This window comes from Pyxicephalus adspersus, chromosome 3 (genome assembly GCF_032062135.1).
Source record: "Pyxicephalus adspersus chromosome 3, UCB_Pads_2.0, whole genome shotgun sequence".
Lineage (NCBI taxonomy): Eukaryota > Metazoa > Chordata > Amphibia > Anura > Pyxicephalidae > Pyxicephalus > Pyxicephalus adspersus.
In genome coordinates, this window is record NC_092860.1 from 42,188,541 (window position 1) to 42,201,466 (window position 12,926).

Genomic DNA, 12,926 nt, shown 5'->3' on the forward strand with positions numbered 1-12,926 from the left:
GATCAATGCATCGCTATAAGATTCCCCTATACCAATGTTCTCATTCAGGAATGGCTGTTAAGTCTATTTTACAGTGAGTGTGTGGAATATCTTTACCTTCTACTTAAAGATTTTTTTTTCTTTAAATAAACCCATGAATATCCATCTTTATAGTGACATAAAATATTTTACACAGGTTGGTACTCACTACAGCAAAATATGTCTTTATTTTATGTTTTTTCTCTGAAGCAGAATCCATTACACTTCTTTTCTTTGTCTCTATTTAAAGTGTCATTCCTTAGATATTGCCACTCACTTTCTGTGCGTGAGGAATAATGTCCACTAGGGACAGACAATGCCATTACTTTTTGCTTAGGGGTCTATTTATAAAACAATGTATCTGACATTTATTGAATCATACCCTGCTGAAGAATCTTCCAGGTCAATGTGTTTTATTAGCAGTTAGTGTCTCCACCAGGCTTCAGTAAATGTCAAATAAGTAGACCCCGTATTATCCATTCTGCTAGTGGCAGAGCTTGTACCCCAGAGTTTTTTTTTTTGTGTCCACAAGCTCATTGAGGTTAAAAAAAAAACAATTTGCAGAGAGAAAATTCATTCTTTAACTCCAATTCATATTTCTGTAGTGTAAAAAAAATATATATATAAGACTGAGTAAAATAATTGTTGTTTAGCTGTGGTGAAATCAGTTATTTGCCTGCTGATATTTGATAAACTATTTGTTTGTTTTAAGCCACTCTTCAGGAACTAGTCTACAGCATATAGCACAAAAATTAGCTTGCTCCACAGTCTAATTGTATAGGTGTTTTGACTTGTGACAACCAGTAATAGCAGGTCCTATGTTGCTATCCTGATAACTTTTGACATGATCTGGAATAAACCTAATTGGCTTGAATGTCTTGCTATGTTCTTTGTGCCAAATGGTGTGGTAAAACCACAAAAATGTCAGCTAGCTCCATTGAATACTGGACTGGATGTTGAATACTTTCACCCTATACGAACATTAGTATACACGTTCGTCTTCACATGGTCTGGTGATGGAAGCAGTAGATGAAATATGCTGGATTTGATCTTACTCGCATGTGATGTCCACAGAGACATTAAAGGTCCCTTTGTAGGTATCGAAAATACATCAGATCCTATGCTGCTAGCTTCACAGCACATGTTTATAAAAAAAAATGCTATAAAATGCATTGATACATTCATGTGTAACCTGCGTAATGATTTAGACATACTATATTAAGCTGTCAATATACTATAAATAATATTTTCTCTATGTCTAGAATTACATTCTATTTTTGACTGATACAAACATCAGAATTGCATTTCCTGCCAGGAATTTTTATGTTACAAGCCAGTGATATATTTTGATGGAAATGTATATGCCCACTATGTGGCTCTGTAATTTGATGTGTTATTCTATTAGTGAACTTTCTTCTCTGACTTTGGAAGCCTTTTTGACTGTGAGAACTTCTCCTGCTGTTGTTCCATCTGTTTTTTACAGGCTATTCTTTTGGCTTCTATCCAGCATTGTCAAGGCCAGAGCCAAATTGGTAGCTTGCAGTGTAAAATTGTGAAAGATTCCAAAAAATGCTAATCGCTACCTATGTGAGCACATGCTTTTTGGAAAGCACATCTATTGTTTAAAGTGAAATTATAGTGCTTTTTGAGTCATTTATCTAGTTGCTTTTTATATTAATATTTTTATTATTATGTTTTTTAAAACTGTTGTTTTATATTATAGTTTTAAAAGGAGAATAGCCAAAAATACACAACCTACATTGGAAATACAGCCACATGCACAGGGGTTCGTGTATAGGCTTTGTGTTTTCAATCCTTGTCCTATATTCACAAAAGTGTTCAGTAGTTGCCCCTATGCCTGTACTTTTGCAGACTTTGAATAAGTGTAGCACTCAAACAGAAAATAGACTCTTTCCCCTTAATGCAGACCTTTGATCAGTGCTGCACCTGGTTAGCAGATACAATAAAGTCTTCTGTCCCTAACTTTTTTCACCACTGTATCATGTGACACCACATGGCCACTGTGGAGACATCAGGCATCCCTGTGTTTACCCCCTGGGTGCTGCAGGGGAATTTTGAGGGCCTAAATTGTTGGTCTCTCGCTCAGGTCTGAATATCTATGAGAATGCAGCACATCTTTGCCCTGCTCACACTCCATCCTTACCAAAGGGCTAATAAAAATATATGATACTTAAAACAAAACTAATTTAGGAGGCGTAAATAACAAATTATAGGGAAATATGTCTAAACTGAACAAAAAAAAATATTTCAGAAAGGTGAGAAACTTGGCTAGCCTTCGTCTCTAGAGAGGCCTTTTAATGGCCACTCATCAGCATAATGCAAAACACACAGCTTTTCCAAAACTATACGCTCATCTGCCTCTTACAAGCAAATGTTTAACTTATAGTAAAACTGATACTGTATATCATGGACTAACAAAGTTATCACCTCTTTTTTTTGTGCCAATTAAAATGAGATTTAAATCAGGAACAATAATATTAGTAGGTTTCATGATCATAACACATGACCACATTAGTTCTAGAGTTGTAACCTCTCTAGGTTTCACTTCAGCAAGTACTTGAAACAAAAATGGGTCTTTAGTCCAACATTTCAAAGACAAGTTCCATTATTAGTACATCAAGCCACCATTTCTAGGTATCTGACACATCCTACTTTTCAGCCCAATTGTAGCCTACAATGTTACAATTGTTAAAATGATTTATTTTTTCTCATTTTTCTTCGCTTGTACCCCATAATGACAAAATAAAAACAGCCATATATTTTGTAAATCTATTGTAAAATAAAAACTTTACATAAATATTCAGGTGCCTTCCTATCCCTGACCACTCAATCGCAGAAACGATTGGATAGCTCTGTCTCCAGAAGTGCATAGGGCAGAATTTTATTAAATAGCACCTGAACCTTTGCCCAATGTTCCTTTTCTGCGCTCCTATCCTTAGGACAGTGTGAAGATTCCCCCTTCCAAGCTGTGGTTAAGCCATGGTGGATCGCCAGAATGTCCCATCTGGTGGAACCCTGTCTGCTGGTCTATCGGGGTTGGTTTTGTGCTACTTGGTAGCTTTGGGGTTTTTCACTGCCTGGTCTCCTTGGAGTATTATTCAGGTTTTGCCCCAAGGTTTTTACCTTACATTTTTGCAGTACTCGGTGGTAATGATAGCAGTTACTACTACGTCTTTTTGGTCCACTAGGAGTTGGAAATGACCTGTTTGACTAATTGCCCTGGTGACGTTGAATGTAAGCTTTACGTTGAAAGTAAGCTCTCCTCTCTCTCTGGCTTCTGTGTGGTGGTCACAATTTTAGTAGACATCCCGGGTGTGGTAGATTTTGAAGCAGGATGCTGCACAAAGTCCAACATCACAGTCAGGACAGTGGAACCTGGTTTCTTTGCGTTTCTTCCTTCCTCTGACATTGGTCCTTGAGCAGCAAACCACTCACATCCTTGTAAGTGCTGCCTTTTTCTAGGTTGGTGGGATGTATTCAATGAAATGACGACCGGTCAGGCTTTGCCTCTGACAATTTTTTCTGTACAGAATGTAGGCATTCCATAGGCACTGCTCAGCTAAATGCCTGAAAATCTTTTCGTAGTACCCAGCCCAGCCTCCCCTTGTAAGCCATTAGACTTTCGTCAATGCTGACATCTTTTTCTGGCACATAGGTTTGCTGGAAACTTTGTAGATTCATCTGAGACACCTCCCAAATTTGATTCCGTTTTGGTGCAGGATGGGTAGTCTCATCAAATTCTTTATTTGCGAAGTGCAGGTACTTTATTATGAGGGAAAGCGTTATTCAGGCATGACTGTGCCAAAGAATGGAATGGCAATCATTTTATTCTTGGACAAGTACCACTTCTGCACCAGTTTGCCTACAACTCCCTGCAGGATCACCAAACCCAAAAACAGCCAAATGTCATCCTTTGGTCAAAGGTTCCCACTTTCTGCTTCTTGTAAACCTCAGGTGTGGAGCACCTTGTTGTTGTCCAGCGGACCTGCATAAAACAAAATAAAAAAGGTATTTTTAGGATTCTTTTATAGTGTGGTGAAGGTTGCAAGTAATGTTAGCAAACACAGAGCAGCATACATGTTGGCATAAAATTTTTTGAAACAGCAAACAGAGCAGCATACATGTTGGCATAAAAAAATAAAATGTTAGCAAACACAGAGCAGCATACATGTTTGCATAAAAAAAATAATTGGCAAAAATGTTCAAAAAGTTAGCAAACACAAGAGCGGCTTTCCTGTTTGTCTCCGCAACAATTTTTTCGATAACTTTATTGGTCAAAAACAACTTCAGGTATGCCGGGGGGGTCGTCGCATTCAGCCTCAATTTTCATCCCAAGTGCGCCGGTAAATTGAAACCTTGGCGGTGCTGTCTGGTTCGCATTAAGATCAATGAAGCACCATGTGCGCACAGCACCTCAGGTTCAGTATCGTCGCTCAGTTCACTTTTGCTGTCTGATGACAAATTTCCCAGTGAATCACTATCGCTCGATTCCACAAGGGACTCCAAATTGCTATTGCTGCTTTCAAATTCCTCAAAAACAGCGCTTTCGCCGGTGAGATGCCTTTTGGATGCCATGTGGTCTCCAGCAATCAGTCAGGAACAATCAAGGTCAAAGACAAAGTGATGAAATGATACATTTAGGAAGTGATTTAAAAGTCATCAAATGGTCAGTCAGGGCTAATAGTGGGGCTAATAGTGGGGAATAATTTAAATCAGGGCACTGGGCAATGTTGCTTGGTGCACTAAAATATGTTTTTATACAATTATTTTGTTTTTTTTACTGTAAAATTTTTTTTAAAGCAGATTACGTAGTAAATTAACTAAATTAACTGCTTTTAAATTTCCCGCCCTCAGATTCCATCACTCTACCACATCACCTGGAAGATGTCACATCTTGCCGGGTGATGCGATCGGGATGTCCCAGCCCTGCTCACTCCCCTAGATCCACCAATGATGCTACTCGCATCACCCGGAAGAAATCGCCGCTGGCATCAACCCCAGATTTTACTATCGCATCTAACTGTGATAATAGGCGCAGCAGCATGGTTGGGACTCTGGCGGCTTTTAAAAGCAGATTTCTCAGTAATCTGCTTTTGAATTTCCCGCCCGGCCACGCCCCCGACGGACAGACGCCCGGCATTACAACGGAATTGTCCGATTGCCGCTGGAGCGCGGGGCACAGGTAAGAGGGGCTTCTAAAGTTACCCCGAGTGTGACTAGTTAATACTTTATGCAAGTGAATTCCACCCCAAGTCACACTCGGGATTTCCACTAGGGGGGTTAAAGAGTCCCTCAGAGATTTAGAGTGGCCCTTTTTCTTCGACATGCAGAAGGGTCCCCAGAAAATTGGAGACCTGGTAAGTGCTCATCAGTTTCCTTGGAGATTTATGATACAGAACCACAAGAACCTGAAGAGAAAGAGGGTTTAATTTTAGCCTAGTGCATCCCCCTTATTAAAGCAGTAAAGAAAGCCTTGCAGTGGCAGGATCCAGTTAGGTCTTTGGAAAAAGAGACTTAAAAAATATTCCCTTTTATTGAAATCAAGGAGATAGTTTTTGATAAATGGACATTCTTGGAAAGGAAGCCTTCTCTTCTGAATAAGTTTAATGAATTGCACCTATTAGACATGGAAGGGACAACATTTTTAAATATTCCCCTCTCAGTGGATGCTGCAGTGGTGGACTTTGCCAGGCACATGACACTGACTCTTGAACTTTCAAAGACATGTAACAGATGATGGAAGCCTGAACCCACAATGTGGAGTCACTAGTGTCAGAAAATGCGCTTAAGGAAGAAATGTTTGTAGTGCTCAGAAAATTGGGGTTTCCTCACAGATTTGTCTGAAGCCTGATTGATATTATTTGCACCTCTGCCAGAAACATGTTGATGGCTCAAAGGCTCTGTGGTTGAGGAGATCCCTCTTCAAAGCAAAGTTGGTCTAAAATTCCTTTTCAAGGCCAGTCCCTTTTGGGACAAGCTAGAAAAAGCCATGAGTAAGGCCACGGGGAAAGTTCCAAAAAAATTTCAGGTCAATTTCAGGTGCTCCTGGCAGAGGGCTAAGGGAGGCCATATCCTATAGAATTGAGAGATCCTATCAACGCCAGTGGAGATCTGTGCAGCTGCCCCTTCAGAAATCTGGCAAGACACTAACTGGACCTAGCACATTAAAGTCCTTTTGATGGGATGCCTGCAAGGTTGGCACAATTTCAGCTGCTTTGACTGCTTTCTATAGACCTAGGATGCCTACCCACATATTCCAGTGGCACAGAAGTACCAGAGATACCTATGTTTCAAAGTGGCAGGAGTTATTTTTTCAATTTACTGTCCTCCCCATTAGCCTCTCTACCTCTCCAAGAACCTTCTCTAGTGCTACTCTCAGTGGTGGCTATCCTATGCACCAAAGGAGCAAAAATTCACCACTATTTGGAAAACATGGTTCTGTTAGCCTGTTCACGGGAGGACTTGATCATGACCAAGGAGCTTACAATTTGTACACTGACAGATTTTGGATGGATCAACTACAACAAAACTCAGCCATCACCAACACAAACATTAGTTTTTTTGGAGGCAATGATCAACACTTTGGACAATACAGTGTCTTTTTCGTGGGAGAAATTGCCAGTGATCAAAAGAAGGATTTGTTGCGCCCTCGTTGCCTCCAGCCCTGAAAAAATCCCAGTGTTTAAAGATAGTGGGGACCATGATCTTCACCAATCCTATGTTGAAGTGGTTTCAGATGGATTTTCTGGCCTAACTGAGGAGGTCAGATCTGCAACAAAGAACATAGATATCACAGTGGATGAAAGAGAGCTCACAGTGGTGGATGCAAAAACAAAACCCTATTCAATGCCTCTTGATATCCCCCCAGGCCTCGGATCCCCCTTATAGTCTGTGAGGCTGGGGAGCTCAGTGCTTATAGATATCAGCCTAGGGAAAGTGGCCTTTTCCAGTCCAAAGTCTGAAGTAGAGAACCCCTATTTGCTTCCAAAAGATTTTTGACACAGTTGTCCAGGAAATCAGTTCTTCTAAGAGTGTTACAGCAGTGGCATATGTAAAAAAAAAAAAAAAAAAAAAAAAAGGGGGAGGTTCAAGGAGTGTATATCTTCCCAAAGCGGTGGAACCAATTATGTCCCTGGCAGATAATATGGCAGTATATCTACCAGGATCTCTGAATGTACAGGGGGATTTCTTCTCTCACCACAAGATAGACAACAGTGAATGGTGCCTCCCATAAATGGCGTTCTCCTTTTTCTTACAGGGACTCTTTATTCCAGGGGTGGACCTGTTTGCTTCAGTCCAGAACAAGAAACTGCCAGCGTTCTACTTTCCTCTTCCCTGTCATACATAGCAATAGAAGCATATGCCCTGACAGCAACTTGGACCTTCAGGACGGCTTATGCATTTCCCCCCTTCCCTGTAATCTTAAGGTTCCTGAGAAGACTATTGATGGAGGGAGTCATGGTAATAGCAGTTTTCTCATACTGGTCCAGACATTTATGGTTTCCCTCATTGAAGAGTTTGAGCGTGAGAGATTCTGTTTCTTTCCCTGTGTCCAAAGACTTGCTGTGACCACTGTGTCACCCCGGTCCAGATTGCCTGAGGCTCATGAGCTGGGTATTAAAAAGAGGAGGCTGGCAAGTTTAGGATGCTCAGATGCAGTAGTTCAAACGTTTTAGTTTGCCAGAAAGCCTTCCACCAAGCCCCGGGTCCCCAACCCCCGGGCCGCAGGCTGGTGAGTTTTAGTCAGGCGCAGGCAACCCTCCTAAATTGGTCCACAGCTAGTGACAGTGTGATGACAGGAGGCGGAGCTACTGAGACTGGCAGAACAGTGTACGTAAGGCTTACACTGCTCTCCCATTCTCTGCAGCTCCACCACCTGTCAGCACACTGGCTCTCTTACACGGCTCTCCCATTCTCTGCAGCTCCACCACCTGTCAGCACACTGGCTCTCTTACACAGCTCTGCTATTCTCAGAGGCAGACAGGAGGCAGAGCTGCTGAGAACCAGCAGAGCAGTGTAGTTGTTGTGACATCTGTTCTCCCGTGCTTATCACCTGCCCAATACCATCCCAACAGTGAAGTGGGGTAGTGGTAGCATCATGCTGTGGGTGTGTTTTTTAGCAGCAAGGACTGGGAGAGTAGTCAGGGTGGAGGGAAAGCTGAATGGAGCAAAGTACAAAGATATTCTTAATAAATGTCCTTAGGTTGGACCATAGGTTCACCTTTCAACATGATAATGACCCAAAGCAAACAGTGAAGACAACACAGGAGTGGCTTAGGGACAACTCTGTGTACGTCCTAGAGGGCCCACCCACAGCCTTGACTTGAACCCTACTGTACATGTCTGGAGAGACCATCCAACCGGAATGGCAGAAAATCACCCAGTCCAGGTATTGGATATCCTTGTTAGGTCATACTCAAAAAGGCTCAGGGCTGTAATTGCCACCAAAGCTGCTTCAACCAAGTAAAGGATCTGAATACTTGTAGGTAAATGTGATATTTCATTTTTTTGTCAATTATATGCTTAACGTTTTGCAATTATACACAAATACAAATTTACATAAAACACAAAATTTTATGCAAAAAAAAACATATAAAGGGTAAACAACAAAGAGACAATGGACAACAACAAAGACAGAAGGGGGGGGGGGGGGGAGAAAGCGGGGAGAGAGGTAATTGGGATAGAAAATGGTGAACTGGTAGCATGGATTCTGATTACCCTAGAAACTGGGGTGATTCTTTAAACTAGTGCCACACTGCCCAAGTCATTTTAAATTGTTCGGATCTATCATCATCATCCGCAACCAATTGTTCCATATGTTGGATTTTCTCCAGTTCAGTCATCCATTCCTTAGATGTAGGGACCACTGTTTGTTTCCAATATCTAGACATAAGAACTCGAGCGGCAGTAAGAAAGTGGTGAAACAATCCCTTTTTGATTATTTTGATCGACCCCGGAACCACAGACAGGAGAGCCTTTTTTGGGTTGTTGGGGATATGAGAACCCGTACAATCATTAAACAGCTGAATAATTGTGTCCCAAAATTGACATCTTACTGGGCGTTCCCACCACACATATAACATAGACCCCCGTGCAGCGAGACAACGCTAGCAAGTTTCTTAAATTTCGGGTGAGATAGGATGGTGCTCAACCAGGCATAGGTACCATCTGGACAGAAACTTGTAATTGGTCTCCTGAACTTTGCATGTGAGAACCAGTTTATGTGTGAGGGTGAAGGATTTCTTTCAGTCTTCGGCTGTATTGTTACACCTAGGTCAGATTCCCAGTATCTTGTAAATACTGGAGCACTGGAAGTATTGGCTTGATTAAGGAGAATATATAACTGGGATATGACATGAGTGGGGCAATTAGGAGGCCTCAAAATTTCCCCGTGATGCATCTGGCTTCTAAGTACCGCAGAAATATCGAAAAATTAGGATAGATAGTAGACATTTTGTCTATAAGCAAACCAAGGAGTAATCCGGGGTCTCGTTGGGAGGCGGAGGGAGGAAAACATGGGAACTTGGCCAATATGGAGAACACTTCTTAATAGTCAGTCATCTGAGGATGACCAGATCAAGAAGTTTGTTTTGCCCATAGCCGGGGGAAGGCCGGATTGTCAAAAATAGGTGTCATAGGACCAAGTCTTGAGGAAAGCTTACCTCTCCTAATTAATAGGGTTATCCCAGAGCCGTAGCAGAACAGTTGTAAGACAAGGCAAAAGTTGGGATGGTGCATAGGTGAGCAATCTATCCATGAAAGAGCCCTGAGATCTACCGATGAGAGATGTTCTTCCTATTCCTATTATGAAACCAATCAATCAAACGGACTAATACCAATGCCTTGTAATACAAGGTTAGGTCTGGTACACCCATCCCTCCCTTGGATTTAGTTGTAGCTAGAGTACTGAAAGCATTGCGAGGGCGTCTTGCTTTCCACACAAAATTCCAGAACAGAGTATGAAATTTGCATAGAAAGGAAACAGGTAAAAAACGGGGACCGTTTGAAAAACATAGTGAACAAGGTAGGACATCCATTTTGAGAGAGTTTATTCAAACCATGCAAACCATGAGAGGGGCAAAGATGAGTATTTCTGTAGATCAGACTGTATTTTGGTGTATAAAGGAGCCTAATTGTGTCCAAATACCTTGGAGTGTCCTGTAGGAATAAAGATCCCTAGATATTTAATTACATCATTACAGATCCTAAAAGAAGTGTTGTGAATGGATGCAGTTTGATCAGCCTTTAGAAAGACATTAAGAACTTTTGACTTGGAGAAATTGACCTCAAAGTCGCTATAAGTGCTGAACTGTTCAAATTCTTTAGGAAAAGATTGTATGAAAGTATGGGAAGTCTTAAAGTATAGCAGAAGGTCATCTGCATACAGGGATAATTTATGGAGAGAGTCACCCAGCTGTATACTTTTAACATCCATATTGTTTCGTAATGCCTGTCTGGTGCCATTGTATATCCTAAAGGAATCAAATAAAGAGCCATTAACTCTCACCTTAGCTGGGAAGAATACAGAGCTACTATCTTCGTGATCATATTAGACCCTACCAACCGTAACGCTTCACACATAAAGGACCAGCTGACCCTGTCAAAGGCTTTCTCAGCATCAATATATAACAAACACATGGGGATCCCTGATGCTTTTGTGTCTTAATTCAGTAGGATAATTTTAAGAGTATTATCACTATCTTCTCGTCCTGGGATAAAGCCTATCTGATCCTTAAGTATCAAAAAAGGCATGTGATGAGAGAGTCTGTTGGATATCAGTTTAGAAAACAATTTAACATCGACATTAATTAACGAGATAGGCCTGAAATTTGAGCACATAGCGTGATCCTTGCTCAAGTTCGGGAGGACTGTGATGTGGGCTTCTAGGTTTTGAGATGGAAAGGGTGAGTTTTTAGAAACAGAGTTAACGACATTTGTCAAGAAGGAAACCAGATTGAGAGCATGTAGCTTGTAAAACTTAGCGGTGAATCCATCGGGGCCAGGGCTTTTGCATGATGGTGTGGACTTGATAGCCACGGTGAACGGGGATTCTAGAGCAGATATTACGACGGCATCCAAAGTAGGCAGGCCTGTCTCTTTAATTTACTGTTGGAGGGAAGTTAGAGCTATCTGATTAGTGTGAAGCTGGTACAACTCTGAGTAGTATTTTGGAATGTCTGTAATATGTCTTGGGGAATAGAGGTCAACTCTCCTGTCAGTGTCTGGATACAGGGAATAAATGTGGTGGGTGCCCGAGGGTGTAACCCTCTTGCTAAAAGTTTCCCAAATTTGTCACAATATTGGTATATAAGTTTGCGAAAGCGATCCCGAAAGCGCTGATGTGCCAGATCATATAATTCTAAAAGGTGAGTTTGGGCCACCGACATCTCTAGAAAAATGTCTGGAGACGTTTTGTTTGTATAGGCACTCCAGATTGCAAATTTTATCAGGAATAGATTGGATGTCATGTGATCTAATTTTCTTGAGTCATGAACCGTGTTGTATAAGTACCCCTCGCATAACTGCTTTCATAGCCTCCCATTTCATAGGCAGGGGGATAATATCTGAGGAGTGGTCTCCCTCACTATAATGGTGCCTTTAGCAAACCCTTTTGGAGCATCCAAATATTTGATCGTAGCTACGTTGGGTTGATGGTTCAGGGAATCCAATGAGGCCAATGTAAACATTTTGCCCAAGATGGATACCTTAAGTAGAAAATCCAGTATCTGCAGTCGTAACGATTTGTGAAATGCGATTGACCCTCCCCTTGCTCTGATGCCGGAGTTTGAGCTATCATACCATGAGCTGTATTAGCAGTTGCTGATAGATGATATTCTTTTGGTCTGAAATGGGTTTCTTGGAGAACCAAGATATGTACTCTTGCTTTATGTTGGGCATATAATAGTTGAGAACATTTATTGGGACTGTTGAGTCCCTTGGTATTAGGAGTACGGATTTTCAACAGTTTCACCTGTGGGCATGGGATGACATGAGAGCTGGTAATCAAATTGGGGAATATGTATCAAGTACCTAAATGGGGCGATGGATTCACAAAGGAGGAAAAAACACTAGGGAGACAAAAAAGACAGCAGACGGGTGGGCGAGAAGGTCTACCCCCTCACCCATGGGGTGAAAAAACTAACTGAAAAACAACAAAAGGCAACAGCAAAATAAAAGGAGGGGAGAGAAAACCCCCTCACCGCCTACCAATTAGTGACTCAGCAGGACCTTAACATAATACTGTAACCGGGTAATATTACAATGGGTAGAGTATAATTGCTGCCATTATGATGTCATTAATAAAGAGATAAATAGCAAACTGCGTTAGCTATGAGTTTATCTCCATGAGAGCAGACAAGATGCAATATATCCTGGCCTAAAAGCCAGGAGAACATGTGAGTAATGATACTTCACCTCGATAGAAAAAACAAACAAACAAACATTAAACATTTTTGGCCTGCTGGTCAGCTCCACATGGAACATCCTGCATTCCAAAAAAAAATGCTGATTGCCATAAGTAGAGAAATATAGGGATCCCTAAATGAGCTTCTTCAAGGATGGGGTGAAACCAGGGACAGAGGTTGAGCCATAGTTGTTTTTTTATTGCTTGGAGAGCCTTCAAAGATCTTGGGATGTGGGAACCTTTGGCAGGTGGTCCTGGTTGGGTGATAGAGCAGCAGGAGCCATCACCAAGGAAGATGAAGAAAGAGGTAGTCGAAAAGCTGGTGGGGATGAAGTTGCTTGAGAACCCCTGAATGGAGTAGGCATCACAGAGGGCCATTCCAGGAGCACCACTGGAAGTAGTTGTAGATCTTCGTGAAGTCCAGGAAGGTCAGCTGGCTGTCGGAAATCATGGTTCCTCCCTCCTTTTCGAATAATGAGATTGA